Consider the following 14,613-nt stretch of genomic DNA (forward strand, 5'->3'; position numbering starts at 1 on the left):
AAGCTTCTGGAAAATAATTAATCTTGCTTGACAGTTTTCTCATAACAAGGATGTATGGTTATTTAAAATAAAATGACATTTTCTAATTTAAAGATTTAATATATTTGTTTGTTTCAGAGGACCTGAAGCCTCAAACTGGCAGTCTGTCTTAATCATGTTAGTGGTACTTTTATGTAAAATACAATTAGTAATCTATCTTGTTAGACATAGTGAACACTCACAGGTCCCCTACCAAAGAGGAGGAAGCATCAGATTAATAAATATCTGACCTTTGGCAGGTTACCTTGTTTATCTAAGCATCAAAGTCCCCATCTACTCAGGGTTGTTGGGAAAATTAAATGTATGGACTTTGCTTTGAACAGTGCCTGGAACACAGGAGGAATGCAAAAGTGACCGTGAAGACTACTTTCCTAGGCAGCACACAATATGGGCTTGTGGCTCCAGGTAAACATGCTCCCATCTTCATCCCATTCTTGCTCTTCTCTATTCAATATTTACTAAGTACCAGTGACCTCACAGCACAACGGTAGCGCATCTGACTCCAATATTTACTGAATACCTGCCGTGTTTCAGGGCTGGGAGCTGTGAATAGAAAAGTGAATAAAACAGATTCTCCTCACGGAACTTAGTGCGAGACACAGCCAGCAAACAGATCCCTTTAAATGTATTCCCTAAATGCTCCAGGAGCACAGAGCAGGGACTTGCCAGAGTCTGGGGTTTCAGGAAAGACTTCTTGCTTTCTCTGAGCTGAAATATGAAGAATGGTTAGGACCTGGCCAGACAGAAACTGTAGGGGAAAGTATTTCAGGCAGAGAGAACCCAATGCAAATGCCTAGAAGTGAGAAAGAATTTGGTGCCTTTGCGTAATTGAAAATAATCCAATAAAGCTGAAGATTAGATAAAGAGAGAAGTGTTCACGGATGGGACTGGGGAAATAAACAAGGACTAGATTATAAAAGGCATTGTAAACCATGGTGTAGGGATTAGAATTTATCTTAAAAGCAATGGGAAGTCACGGAAGGGTTGTATGTAAAACAGCATGGTTAGATTTGTGTTTTAGAAGCATCATACATAATGTGGAAAATGGGACTGGGAGGCTAAGTTGGTGGCCAACACAATAATTTAGGCAAAAGATGGCAGTGACCTGCATTATGGTCATGATGATAGGACTGGATAAAACAAATGGGTTAGGTGTTTAGTAGGTGGCCACAACTGGTGGTCAATTGGTGATTTATGAGAAGGGGTGGGTGTGGAGAGAAAGAATTTCAAGAATGTCCAGAATGATACCCTGGATCACTGGCTACTGGGGTGTTGCCATTCACCAGGGGGAATATAAGGAAGAACAAGTTTGTGAAGAAAGATAATGAGTTCAGCCGTAGACACAATGGATTTGAAATGTCCATAGAACATCTGGAGACATCCAGAGCCCAGAAGAGGTCTGGGCTGGTACAATACCTTTGGGTGTAACAAGCAGATAGCTGGTAACTGAAACCATGGAAGTGGAAACACAGGAAGAGTGTATAAAGGGAAAAACTTTCTGGGACAGAATCTCATGAAACGCTGACACTTAAGAGATAAACTGAGGAAGAGGAATCCCCAAAAGGGACTTAAAAGGAATGGCTAAACAGGTAGAAAAATCAGGTGAATTAGAAGTCACTAAAGTCAAGAGAAAAAAGTATTTCAAGAAGGTCACTAAAGTCATGGGAAAAAAGTATCTCAAGAAGGCAAATGATATCAAATGATACAGAAAAATCAAGTAAGAGACTCAATTTTCATTGGTTTTAACAACAAGGAGGTGTAAGTCAATCTAAATTCCACAAACAGGCACAGAGACACTTACATGCATACATACATACTCAAACAGACTTTAAATCCTCAAATAATAGCTTAGTGTTCCTCTAAGATCCACCGAGGTCTGCTCTGTTTTGTTTTTCTTCTCTAACCACCCATATCCTTTGTGGTTGCACTGTAACTCATCTGCAGCCCTCATCAGACCGAACGTTCAAGAGGAAAGACAACAGGGAGTGGGGTGCAAGGCTCCCCCAAGGCTAAATTCTGTGACCAAGGCTAAATGCATTTCAATGGTACCCTGATTCTAGCTGTTTTACTGAAAATTCCCAATGGAAGCATCTTATCATTTTTAGCATAAATTGCAAAGATGAATGCCAACTTGACCAAGTGAAGTTACGAAGTTTAATTCTCATCTCCTAACACAATTGACCTTTGTAAAATTTAAGAAGGGAGATCATGGACTACACATTTTAATATTTCAAAACTTTTACTACTAGCTTTTGCTTTAGACAATACCACCTATACAGAAAACAACAAAAAAAGTATGCTTAGCTTAATTTCTTTGCTATATTTAAATGATCAGAAGTTATTAAGGAAAAATGCAGTTGGAAATAAATTGACCTATTTTCAAAGTCCAACTAGAACTCAGAAATTCAAAGGTACAAAAGATCTAATTGCTCAAAGGTTTCAATGTATAAAAATTTTACATTTTCTTTTTTTTTTTTTTACTCCTTTAAAACATATGGTTTAGTTAAAAGAAATACGATTTATTTAGATAGCAGAAAAATGTCAGATTATATGACTCATATCCTACCTAAATTTTCCTGGTGGAAAATTTCCTCTAACAGATGAGTAATCTTATTTTATGCTGGATCAGCTCCACAATTTGATACACTTATAGGTTTGAAATAGGAGTGAGTTGCTAGTTGTATGATTCAAATGCTCTTCGAGTATAATGTAGTCATCCCATTACTTTAATAAAAAAGTGAAATTATGTAGAAAATTTCCAATGGTCTTCATCACTAATGAAGTATAACAGTAATGTAAACCAGATTTTCATCCTGAAGAGAACTAGAAGTTCCCCAAGTTCCAAAAATGCAAAGAAGGCAAATATATAATATGATGAGCTTGACACTGATTGCACGCAAAATTCTAAAATAGATTCTCAAACAGATGGTCTGTGAGCATTTAGAAATGTAAGAGGTGACCATCAAGGGCCAGCATGGGCTCAGTACAAACAAATTTTGCCAGATAATCCAATGTCCTATCAAAATAGGGTATGAGACTAATGGATTTGCAAAGCTGATGTAATATACACAAGGGAACCTAAAAAGGTGAAAAATAATTGAATTATCAGTCATAACGGATTATACAGGTATTCTACTTACTATGATCTAATTTATTATGACTTTGCATAGTCAATCATCCAACAAATATTTATTTATTTATTTATTTATTTATTTATTTATTTATTTATTTATTTATTTTTGTGAGGAAGATCACCCCTGGGCTAACATCCATGCTAATCCTCCTCTTTGCTGAGGAAGACTGGCTCTGAGCTAACATCCATTGCCAATCTTCCTCCCTTTTTTTTTTCCCCCCAAAGCCCCAGCAGATAGTTGTATGTCATAGCTGCACACCCTTCTAGTTGCTGTATGTGGGACACGGCCTCAGCATGGCGGGAGAAGCGGTGTGTCGGTGCACGCCCGGGATCCGAACCTGGGCCACCAGTAGCGGAGCGCACGCACTTAACCACTAAGCCACGGTACCGGCCCTCAACAGATATTTATTGAGCACTTCATTCGTGTCTTGCTTGCACTGTGCTGAGCACTCACACACCTCTTTCAACACAGTTCTACCTATGAGGTAGAAACTGGTACCATCAAGAGGTAGCAGAGCGTATGGCTTAAACACACAGACAGCATCCATTTGAATCTTGACTCTGTCACTTCAATGGCTGTGTGACCTTGAGAAAGTCACTTGATCTCTGCCTCACGTTGCTCATCTGTAAAGTGGGGATGATAATAATGGTAACTTCCTTGTAAAGGAGTTGTGAAGATTAGATGAGCTAATGTAAGTGAACATCTTAGAAAAGTATCTGGCACATAATATGAGTGTCAGCTAGAACAACTCCATTTCAGAGAGGTTCCAACACCATTGCTTCCCAAGCCAGGATCTAAACTCAAGGCTGTCTGATGCCAAAGCCCACATCCTGAACCACTGCAAAAATTACATTTTTTAAAATGTGTGACATTCTTAGATAATTTCAAAGAAGCTTGACACCCACTTCTTTATACCTTTGTTTTAACAATGTATGTTATACCTAATGTGTCTGGGAAGCTATTTCTGGGCTCCTGTGCTAAAACTTTCCTAGAAGCCAGGAAAGCTACTTAGGAAATTGGGTTTGCAAATTTGAAGGCTACGGCATTAAATGAATGTTGACTTCATTTAATAAAAAATAAATATTGTAATAGAGGAAACTTAGTAAGAACAGTAGCTAATGTTTATTATTGCTAAATATGGGCCAAGGTCTGTTCTAAATGCTTTCAGATATTATTTAATCCTCACAACCAGGTTATGAGGGTATTATTATTAGCCCTATTTTTTTTTCAGAGAAGTTGACAACTTGCCCCAAGTCACCCAGCTAGTAAGTTGCAGAGCTGGAATTTAAGCCAGGCCGTTGGCTCTGGAGCCCGGGCTCTTTATCCATTAAACTTTCTCTCATGGAACCATACCCAGATGTGCTAAGCACTTGCCCAAGAACCTCAAAATCATTTCCCCCTGCATTTTATATTGCCAGAGGTAGAAATTACAAGTCTAGTCCAGTAGTACTTAACTATAGCAAGATTCTTGAGATACAATCTATGCTTCCCATTCAGGCAACCTCTTAGAGATCGTTAAAAAACTTCCTGGTCACTAAAGAAAGCGCACTTAAGTGATACAGAGCTAGCATTTTATGGCTAGAAATTCCTTCACAAAATATTTTAGCATCATTTTGACGAACTCAGAGGTTGCAAAAAATGTCAAACGGGATTTTCTTTGCACTGTCAACAAGATGAGAATGGGCCAGTGATATAAGAAATCCAGAAGTAATGCTTACGTGAGAAGAGTTTGTAATAGAAATTGCATTAGCTCCCTATTGCTTCTTAGCAGCTTAAACAATACACATTTATTATCTCACAGTTTCTGTGAGTCAAGAATCCAGGCACAGCTCCGTTGGGTCTGCTCATGGGTCTCTCTGAAGGCTGCAATCAAGATGTCAGCCAGGGCTGGGGTCTCATCTGAAAGCTCAACTTGGGAAGGATCTGTTTCCAAGCTCACTTACATGATTGTTGGCAGTACTCAATTCCATTTGGGCTGCGGATTGTGGGCCTCAATATCTACATGGCTGTTGGCTGGAGGACACCCTTAGTTCCTTGCCACGTGGGACCTCCTAACATAGAAACTTGCTTCATCAAAGCCAACAAAAAGGAGAATCTGCAAGCAAGATGGAAGTTGTATTCTCTTGTAATCTAATCACAGAAGTGTCATCTAAATGTTGAGGTATTCTATTGGTTAGAGGCAAGTCACTCAAAGGAGGAGGATTAGGCCCTGAATATCAGCAGGTGGGGATCATTGGGGGCCGTCTTAGAGGCTGCCTACCACTGAAGTACTATTTCAGAATAATACTGTGTTGTATGATACTAACTTCTGGCTGTGGCTGTCTACTGTTACCTCACTGGACAGTCAGCATCATCTGGTATTCTCCTACTTCTGCTGAAGTGCTGCTTCTGAAACAACCTAAGCCTTCCTTCCTAGGCAACTTTAGGAAGAGGAAAACAGAGTGAAAGCAGGAAATAAAGTAGAACTTTTCCTCTTAAATCATTAATTTGAATAAAGTGTCAATCAGTGATATACGTGCAGCATCCCTCGGCTTTGGGGCTAAAGGAGAGTGGCTAAGGTTGTACAACTGACACATTCTGTAAGAATCTCTCAATCGAGACCAACAGCACTTCTGCACATACGACTTCTCCTTTTGCTTGTTAATAAAAGCTCAATGCCAATCTCACTCTTGCCTGTGTGCAAGCTTTGGGGTTATAGTCGGATCTCACCATGTCTCTTTGCATTAATGAGCCCTACCTCGTGGCTATACTTATAATTGTGTGTCAAGTCTAAGCATGAGAAATTGCTTAGAAACAGCAGCTTTCGTCTCTGTATAGATGTCAATGGCAAAGTAATCAAATGAGGAAAGTTAAGATCCTCGCAGAGAAAGGAAATAAACTGGTTCAGTGTTAAGAAGAAGATCATATAATTGGCATAGAAATGATTCCCATTTACAGGAAGCAGCACAGTGTGGTAGTTATGTATACAATGTCTTGAGACAGACTGCCTGGGTGTGAATCCTGGTTCTGTGATTTACTGTGTGACCCTGGACAAATTACTTAATCTCTCTGTGCCTTGGGTTTCTCCATCTGTAAAGCTAAGATAATAATTTTACCTACCTCGCAGGGTAATTATTAGGATTAATATTTATAAGTGCTTAAACCAGGGTCTGGCACATAGTAGTGTTATATGCATGTTTGTTAAAGAAAGAATCTGTTTAAGTTTTTACTTCATGCAACTTCTGGTTTCTGGTCCAGCACATGGTCAGCTTGGAAATGGTCACTCCTGTCCACACAACAAGAAAAAAGCTGAACAAACTAAAAATCAACCACTTTTCTTAGATTCATCACAGAAGTGAGGTCATAGGACAAACCACTGCCACAAAATTTGGAGAGGCAGACAGGCAGATACAGGAAACCACAACTTACCAGAACAGAAACTCACACACGGAAACCTCTACAGGAACCAGTCCGTGGTAGGAAACCTAAGTTGCAATGGACTCATTGCTGGAGGCTCAGTTTAGAAAGTCTGAGAGTTAAAAACTCCAGTTGGCGACCCACTCATAGGGTGGCTCCCATACCTTTGTGAGTTTTACCTCCAGAAGCCCTACGAGGCTCTCACAGTGAAGACTGGGGGGAAAAAAACCTTGTCCTGCTTCTGGCAAGGGGTGGGGAAAAGAAGCCATTTTGATATAGAGCCACAACCTTCTGTTCTTCTTAACAAGACCTGCCCTCAAGAGAAACTGTTTCACTAGAACCCAACAGACTGCAGTTTTACCAGAGCCTAAGTGACCTGGGGGAAGAGAAAGACCCAATTCCATCCCCTCCTACCCTTCCTGTCTCACCTAAGGAGGGTGGAGTGGGATACTGAGAACTATGTGAAGGTCACAGTGCAGGGGTCCAGGCTCACTAAGAGACTGAGACCAAGTCATAGGACTATAGAATGCTTCCCCTCCCCCACACCTTACCAACACATCGCTAGAGGCCTACGTCTGGCAGTTCCTATTATCCTGTACATAATGTCTGGTTTTCAAAAAAAAATTACAAGGTATACTATAAGACAAAAAATACAGTTTGAAGAGACAGAGCAAACACTAGAAGCAGTCTCAGATATGGTAAGGATGTTGGGATGATCAAACCAGGAACATAAAATAACTATAATTAATATGCTAAGGGCTCTAATGGAAAAAGTAGTCAACGTGCAAGAACATAGGAGACAATCTAGATGGCCTTGGGTTTGGAGATGACTTTAGATACAACACCAAAGACAGAATCCATGAAAGAAAAATTGATAAGTTGGACTTCATTAGAATTAAAAACTTCTGCTCTGTGAAAGACATTGTCAATAGGAGGAGAAGACAAACCACAGACTGGGAGAAAATATTGCAAAAGACATAGCTGATAAAGGACTATTATTCAAAATATACAAAGAACTCTAAAAATTCAACAATAGGAAAATGTAAAACTCAATTTAAAAATGGGCAAAAGGTCTAAACAGAAACCTCACCAAAGATTTACAGATGGCAAATAAGCATATGTATTTGTTCAACATATGTTCAACATCATATGTCATTAAGGAATTGCAAATTAAAATAACAAGGAGATGCCACTATACACCTTTTAGAATGGTCAAAATAGAAAACACTGACACCAAATGGTGGTGTAGATGCAGGGCAACAAGAACTCTCACTCATTGTTGGTGGGAGTGCAAAATGATGCAGCCACTTTGGAAAACAGTCTGGCAGGATTTTTACAAAGCTGAACACGCTCTTACCATATGATCCAGCAATTGTGCTCCTTGGTATTTACCCAAATGAAATGAAAACTTATGTCCATCCAAAGACCTGCATATGGATGTTTCTAGCAGCTTTATTCATAATTTCAAAACTTGGAAGCAACCAAGATGTCCTTCAATTTGTCCTTCTACACAAATTGTGGAACATCCATACAATGGGTTATTTAGTGATAAAAAGAAATGAGCTATCAAGCCACAGAAAGACAGGGAAGAAACTTAAATGCATATTAAGTGAAAGAAGCCAGTGTGAAAAGGCTACATAGTGTATAAATCCAACTATATGACATTCTAGAAAACGCAAAACTGTAGAGGCAGTAAAAAGATCAGTGGTTGCCAGGGGTGAGGAGAGGGAGGGATGACTAGATGGAGCACAGGTGATTTTCTAGGGCAGTGAAACTATTTTGTATGATACAGTAACAGTGGATACATGTCATTACACATTTGTCAAAACCCATATAACGTGCACCAAGAGTGAACCCTAATGTAAACTATGGACTCTGGGTGATAATGATGTGTCAGTGTTGGTTCATCAATTGCAACAAATGTAGCACACTGATGGAGGATGTTGATGGTGGAGGTGGCTGCACACACAGGGGCGGAGGGGTATATGGGAACTCTGTATTACCCACTCAATTTCACAATGCTCTTAAAAATGTCTATTAATTTAAAAAAAACACGCTGTTAAAATATAGCTCAGGTTTAGATTGTAACTGAAAGCCTTCCTTCTGCAAAATGAGTGAAGAGCAAATCGGAAATAACTGTATGGAAGCACGACTTCGCTGGCACCAACCACATTGCCTAGCATGTAGTAGGAGCTCCATAATTCCTATTCTGCCTCTGCCTCACGCTGGAAATTGCTGCTCCCAAACTCCTCCTCCCCTAATGTCTCCTGGGGAAGAGGAAGTGGGTGACCCCTGAAAGCACATTTTGCACAAAACAGACTGGGAATCCCAGAGCTATGAACAAGACCAGGGGTATCTCATTCTCCAAGAAATTCAGATTAGGGCTTCTCTAACTTTAGTGAGTATAAGAATCACCTGGATGGGTTGTTAAAACACAGATTGCAGGGCCCTTCCTGCAGCGTTTCTGATTCAGTAAGTCTGGGGTAGGACCTGAGAATTTGCATCAACTGACACCCTGCTGCTGCTGATGCTGCTGGTTAGTGGATCACATTCAAAAATTGCAAGAATTTTGATGGTTTTTAGAGATGAAGTCTGCTCAGTAGACATTTTGGAATTTATAAAGGAGGAGTTTGGGACCAGCAATCTGGATGAAAAGGGCTAAGGAACTTCTCGGAAGACCGTGTTTGCTTGGCAAGTATACTGTGAGCTTAGAAAGAGAGTTCATTTAGATGTTTTGGGGTGATGGAGACTATGAGAAGGGCCTAAGCAAACTAGCAGACTATATTTTGTCTTGTTTTCAGAGAGTTTTAACAATGTTTGGATCCCTTTAGACAGGGCATGTGCTGTGTGGGTCACCACAGTCCCCCTTATTTCCTATAGTCCTATAACTGACCAATTTCACTCATTTATAATCTGCCTAGACCCTGAAGTCATTTGACTTTGCAAGCACTGTACCAGTTGATCTTTCAGATCCCATATAGCTTTAAAATTATGAGATGTTATCTGTAGACTTCCCCTCTTGTGCCAGAGAGGAAGTTCCTACTAACACAGAAAAGAGCCATTGCCACCCAGTATATTCATCTTCATATCCTCATACTTTAATGAGGAATTTTCAGGTAAAGATCACTTCATCACTACTATAAGTTTCCACAAGAATATAATTTATGATGAACACAGACATCTTCCTTTAAGAAAACTTGATATATAAAACTAGAGATAGAAATTATACATAAGTGAATATATAGGCACATTATAATAGTTTAGGATTGCCAGATTTAGTAAAAACAAAAAAAATACAGGATGCCCAGTTACATTTAAATTTCAGATAAACAAATCATTTTTTTGTATAAGTATGTCCCATTCAACATTTGGGACAAATTGGACATAATTACACTAAAAAAATTATTTGTTGTTTATCTGAAATTCAGTTGTAACTTAGCATCCTGTATTTTATCTGGCAATCTGTATTAGTTTCCCATTGCTGCTGTAACAAATTACCACAAACTTAAATGGCTCAAAGCAACACAAATTTATTATCTTACAGTTCTGGAGGGCAGAAGTCTAAAACGTGTCCTCAACGCTACCTTCATTTTGGAAGCGCTAGGAGAGAATCCATTTCCTTGCCTTTTCCAGCTTGCAGAGGCTGCCTACATTCCTTAGCTCATGGCCCCTTCCTCTGTTTTCAAAGCCAGCAGTATAGCATCTTCTCTCCTCTCTGACTTCTGCTTCTGCTGTCTCATTCGTTCACCCCTCTCTCCCTTCTTCCCTGCCTCCCTCCCCCTCTCTCCTTCCTTCCTTCCCCACTTCCATCCCTCTGAACCTAACTCTACTGCCTTTGTATTATAAGCACCCTTGTGATTACACTGGGCCCACCTGGATAGTCTCGCCATCTCAAAATCCTTAATCATATCTGCAAAATAACTTTTGCTATACAAGGTAACATATCTACAGGCTCCTAGGACTGGGATGAGGACATCTCAGGGGAGGAGGCATTATTCTGCCTACACACACCCCATAATAGTTGAGTTACAAGTTTAACCCAGTTAACAAACTCTACTTTTATTATTTTATTGTTTCTAATTCTATTTATTTGTAGAAATCTCATTGGCATGGAAATTTTCTGGATCATATTTATTGTTTAGACATTAAACTATATAATTTCCTACAGATTTTTATCAATGAGCAGGAAACTTCTTTTTACAGATGAGAATAGATCAAAGGACTTCAGTCATGTGCCTGAGATAGAGCCATGTGCCTAATTTTCTGTGTCCAGGATTATTACCCACATGTAACAACAGTCCGAATGCAGTGGAAATCAAAATGTCACCTGACTCTCTTCCCCCCTCACTTTGTTGTACTTATGATAAGCTAAAGACTGATAATTTTTATTCCTCTAAATATATAGGAAAAGCTTAATAATGACATGAGAGATCATTATATAGATTTCTGAGCATAGGAAACGATAAGAATGAAAAGGGAAGCTCTTTTAACTATTCAGGAGAAACTAGAGATGAACTTGATAATCTAGGGTTTCTTATTTATAATACGAAGAAAACAATATGGAAGGGAAATATATACTACATCTAACTTGTTAGTGTTCCGTTGTTGTCTTAGTCCATTTGCGCTGCCAAAACCAAAAGAACACAGAATGGGTAGCTTATAAACAATATCAATTTATTTCTCAGTTCTGGAGGCTGAAAGCCCGAGATCGGGGTGTCGGCATGGTTGGGTGAGGGCTCTCCTCCAAGTCGCAGACTTCTTGTGGTATCTTCTTATAGTGGAAGGGGCCAGGGAGCTCTGTGGGGTCTCTTTTATAAGAGCACCAATCCCATTCATGAGGGCTCCACTCTCATGACCTAATCACCTCCCAAAGGCCCCACCTTCTAACACCATCACCTTTGGGGGTTTAGGATGTCAACATATGAATTTGGGGGGGACACAAACATTCAGACTATAGCAGTTGTCAACGCTTAAAATCTTTTCACTTATTAACTATGTGGTTTCCAGTTTGAGTCTTGAAAAACAACAAAACAAATGTCTTTGTTAAAAGGTAGCTGAGGGCCGGCCCCGTGGCTTAGTTGTTAAGTACGCGTGCCCCACTACTGGTGGCCTGGGTTCGGATCCCGGGCGTGCACCCACACACCGCTTCTCCGGCCATGCTGAGGCCGTGTCCCACATACAGCAACTAGAAGGATGTGCAACTATGACATACAACTATCTACTAGGGCTTTGGGGAAAAAAAAGGAGGAGGATTGGCAATAGATGTTAGCTCAGAGCCAGTCTTCCTCAGCAAAAAGAGGAGGATTAGCACGGATGTTAGCTCAGGGCTGATCTTCCTCACAAAAAAAAAAAGGTAGTTGAAAGCCAAAATTCCTTTAAATAAAAAAACAGTTAAATGTGTCAGAACAAGAAAAGGAAACTGTAACTATTTATTTATTTGAGATAACATTGGTTTATCACATATAAATTTCAGGTGTACATCATTATATTTCAATTTCTGTGTAGACTACATTGTGTTCACCACGCAAAGACTAATTATCATCCATCACCATCCACATGTACCCTTTTACTCCTTTTGCCCTCCCCCCTTCCCCTCTGGTAACCACCAATCTAATCTCTATATCTGTGTGTTTTTGTTGTTGTTGTTTTTATTTTCTCATTATGAGTGAAATCATACGGTATTTGATTTTCTCCATCTGACTTATTTCACTTAGCATATTAACCTCGAGGTCCATCCACATTGTCACAAATGGCAAGATTTCATCTATTTTTATGGCTGAGTAGTATTCCATTGTGTACACCTATGTATATACCTATATATACACACACATATATATACGCATACATATATATACACCTGTATATATGTATATACCACATCTTTATCCATTCATCCATTGATGGGCACTTATGTTGTTTCCAAGTGTTGGTTATTGCGAATAATGCTGCAATGACATAAGGGTGCAAATATCTTTTCAAATTAGTTTTTTTTTTCACTTTTCTGATGATAAAAGCTATTCATGTGCCTTACAGAAGATTTAAGAAATTCATAGAGAAAAAAAATTCAAAAAGAAAAAAAATTTTCCCACAATCCCATCACCCAGATATAACTATCTTAACATTTTGCACTATTTCTTTGCAGGATAATTTCTGGAAAATCAATTTCTATATAGACAAATTGTACAGCAGACATAGTACATGGTAACTAAAACGTAAGCTTCCATTTATTCATCCATCCATTAATTTCTTTCACCAGACATGTTGTAATAGTCCATTCATGCATTTATTCACAAGGTACACTACCAGTCTCAGTGGGTGCTATAAAGGTTAATAAGACATGGATCTTTATACTCTAGTAGAAGTGTATTTAGTCAGGATTCTTTTGGACACACTTAACAAAAGACCAACCCAAATGTATTGGCTCACCAACTGGGAAGTCCATGAGCTGTTGCAAACTATTTCTACTAAGGGGTCCACTTCTCTCTCTGATTTCTCAGTTCTGCTGGCCTCTGACTTCATCTTCAAACAGGTTCTCTCCATGTGGTGGCAAGATGGCCCCTGACAGTTCCAGACTTGCATGGTCCTTAGAGTTTATAATCCTAGAGAAGTAAAGACCTACTCTCTCCCAGAATTTACATGTCAAGACTGATGGAGAAACTCTGTTTGGCCCTGCCTGGATGAACAGTCAATGAGGAGAGAGGGATAGAGTTCCATGATCAGCAGGGCCTCGTCACACCTGTGCCTGCTATTAACATTAACACCAGAATCACGTGGGGTCAGGAAATGGCATTTCTCCAAGAAACAGAAGGGTGCTGGTCAGACAAAGTAATAGATGTCCAATAAAGAGGAGAGAAGACATATACTCAAATATTTTTTTAAAAACCAGGTTATATTTAGACAGATCATCCAGGGTAATAGGCTGACTCAAACTGATTCTTTTCTAAGAACAGAATGTACATTATCTGAATCTCTTCTCAAACTTCAAAACTTTTTTTTACCCTTGAAAGCATAAAACAAAGGTCCCTTGGGTGTTTCAAAAGTTTCTTAGTAAAAACAAGGTTGTGAAGTAAATTCATCTTATGTTGATACATAGATGTGAGTGGAGATGGGTTGTACACCTTTGGATGAACGCCAATGAAAGGCAAATGCAGCCGTGTTAAAATTACAATAGTATAACACATAAAGTAGCAAAGAACGGTGGAAATTCTACAAAAGCGGAAGGAAAGCAAAGGCAAGGGAATCAAGCAGCAATCTCAGAACAGCAATCTGACATGGCGAATTTGGGCAGTTTCACCGGAAGCCTTTGCCAAGCCAAAATAGGAAGGAAACTAACATTTGAACAGCTATCCTGTCCAAAATATGGTGTTAGATGCTTTCATTCAGACCACTTAACACTTATTATTCCCAACCTAAAGATACAGAAGCCGAAATTCAAAAGAATTATTTAACTCACCCAAAGTCCATTTAAGCTGAAATTTATCTGAAGCCAAAGTCCATTCTTTTTCCACTCCCAAGCTGCCGCCCAGGAAAGGACAGACTATTTCAATAAAGGCCTATTTAATTTCTGAAGGAAATGCCCACTAAGAGAACCCAAGGATTGAAACGACAAACTTAGCCAGGAGTTCTGTTGTGAAACTGTACTATAAACACGAACCCATGTTGTTAAAGGACTTACATGGCCTGGACCACGTAATCCCCTGGCCTATTTTGAAAATCAATCAACTGCAAAAGCACAGACATAATTTCTGTACACTCTCCTCCTTCACAACCCCTGTCTCCAGACCATGTCGAGCTCATCCTATCTCAGTCTTGGCTCATGTGGCTCCTTCTGCCTGAAAGTTTTCCTTTCTTCCAGATGGTATCACGGCACTCCTTCTCATCAGTAAGGATTTACTTAACTCAAATTTCACCTCTACCAAGCGACCTCTTCCTGCAACCACCCCTATTAAAATCGCATTCCCGTTCCCAGATAGGACTCAGTGTGTGAAACTTTTATTTATTTGTTTAGGTTTTTATTGTTTGTCTTCTCCAAAAAGAATATAAA

Source organism: Diceros bicornis, chromosome 11 (assembly GCF_020826845.1).
Source record: "Diceros bicornis minor isolate mBicDic1 chromosome 11, mDicBic1.mat.cur, whole genome shotgun sequence".
Taxonomy (NCBI): domain Eukaryota; kingdom Metazoa; phylum Chordata; class Mammalia; order Perissodactyla; family Rhinocerotidae; genus Diceros; species Diceros bicornis.